Genomic DNA, 2,086 nt, shown 5'->3' on the forward strand with positions numbered 1-2,086 from the left:
AACCCATGGTGAGGGCATCTTCGCAAAAGATCATTGTATCTCTCCCATGCATCATAGAGTGTTTCTAAATCCATCTGCACAAAAGAGGAGATATCATTACATAATTTGGCTGTTTTAGCCGGTGAAAAATATTTTAATAAAATTTTTCGGTCATCTATTCCCAAGTAGTGATTGATCCTCATGGCAATGAGTTCAACCACTATTTAGCCTTATTCCTCAACTAAAACGGAAACAACCAAAGGCGAATGGCGTCATCAGAAAGGCCATTAATTTTAAAAGTGTTACAAAACTCTAAGAAATTTGCCAAGTGAGCATTGGGATCCTCATACTGCAAACCATCAAACTGAACAAACTGTTGGATCATTTGAATGGTGTTAGGTTTCAATTCAAAATTATTTGCAGCAACAGCAGGCCTAACTATGCTCGATTCAGTTCCTATTAAATTAGGTTTAGCATAATCATACATAGTTCGTGAAGTAGGATTCTAATTTACTGGATCAGCAGCAATAGCAAGAGGTAGCGGATTTTCTTAGTTTTCAGCCATCTCCTTGGTTGTGGTTGAAGTGTTGTCCTCTAGCTTGTCCTTTGTTTATCTTAGGCTTCTCCTTCTTTCTCTTTGGTTTTTGTGAACTGTGCGGTCAATCTCACCATCAAAAAATAGTGGTCCTAACGGGTTTCTTCTGGTCATAAACTTGAAAAACCTGTCAGAAGAAAATAAATGAAAAATTAGAAAAGAAAATAAAAATTTAAATTGCAATAAAAGTAAAATGGCTAAAGAAATAAAAATTGAGTGTTCATAATATCCTAGTTCCCTGGCAACGACGCCAAAAACTAGATACGTGATATTCGTGATAGGTTTTAAAAATTTATAAATGAATCCTCCTTGAGACTAACTTATTATCACGATTAAGGCAAGTGTACCTATCGAACATTAGTATAGTTTAGCAAGACCGGATTGTCGAACCCAAAGGAACTATAAGTACTAGTATTTACTTCCTTTTTATTATCTAGACTAAAAATAAAGAGGTTTGGTTATTTAAACTAATTACTAACTAAGAATGCACAGAAAGAAAATTTAGAAAAATACTTTTTAGAAAATTCAATTGATTAAGAAAATATCTAAGGAAAAATCCACCTAGACTTTACTTGTTATTTGACTCTGAATCAGACAATTTATTCATTTGACCTGATCCGTAGAAATTCCTAAGTTATATTAACGTCTAACCCTAGGTTGAATAATTGAAATATCTTTCTAATTAACACCCTAGAATTGTATTAACTCGATCTATGGATTCCCTTATTAGGTTTCACCCTACTCTGGCAAAATCTTGTCACCCTATCTCTAGGCGTGCAATCAACTCCGCTTAATTATGACAAATTCACTCTTAGACAGGGTCTATTCCTCCTATTGAATCAATATCTTGCAATATCAAAACAAGAATTAAGAAAACATAATTAAGAACAAGTCAAATATTTATCATATAATTCAGATAATAATAACAAGATCTGTCTTAGGTTTTATTCTCCTTAGGTATTTAGGAGGTTTAGTTCATACTTATGAAAGAAAACATCTCAAAAGCAAAAAGATAACAAAACATAAGAAAACCCAAAACTCCTAAAGGAACTTGAAGGGAGATCTTCAGTCTTGATGATGAATCCGGCTTCTGAGATGGATCAATCGGCTTTCCTTGAGTAATTCTGTAACATCCTGATTTTTGGCCTAGTCAGAACAGTGGTTTCGGGACCACAAATCTGACGATGAAAATTTTATTTTTATTATATTTTTATGGTCTACGATTTCATGGAATAATTTCGCAAAAATTTTGACATTCGGGCACTTAATTTAGTCAAAAGGACTAAATCGTAAAAAGTGTAAAATTTGAGTTCTACATACTAGAGGTGTCCAATTGTTATGAAATTTTAAATTGAGGGTCCTTAAATGATAATTAGACCATTGGTTAATTTCTGGACAAAAATAGACATGAAATGGGTGTAATAAAATATTTAAGTTAGGGGTATTTTGGTAAACTAATAATTAAAAGAATTAAAAAGGGAAATAAGCCAAATTAGTTATCATCTTCTTCAT

General features: G+C 32.6%; 1 non-coding gene across 1 annotated transcript; it reads left to right on the forward strand.

Moving 5' to 3' along the window:
* LOC121228521 (small nucleolar RNA R71) lies at positions 1 to 107 on the forward strand. The gene has a single exon (XR_005926097.1). It is a non-coding gene; the product is annotated as a small nucleolar RNA R71 (small nucleolar RNA).
* Positions 108 to 2,086: the final 1,979 nt, after the last annotated feature.

Source organism: Gossypium hirsutum, chromosome A04 (genome assembly GCF_007990345.1).
Source record: "Gossypium hirsutum isolate 1008001.06 chromosome A04, Gossypium_hirsutum_v2.1, whole genome shotgun sequence".
Classification (NCBI taxonomy): Eukaryota; Viridiplantae; Streptophyta; class Magnoliopsida; order Malvales; family Malvaceae; genus Gossypium; species Gossypium hirsutum.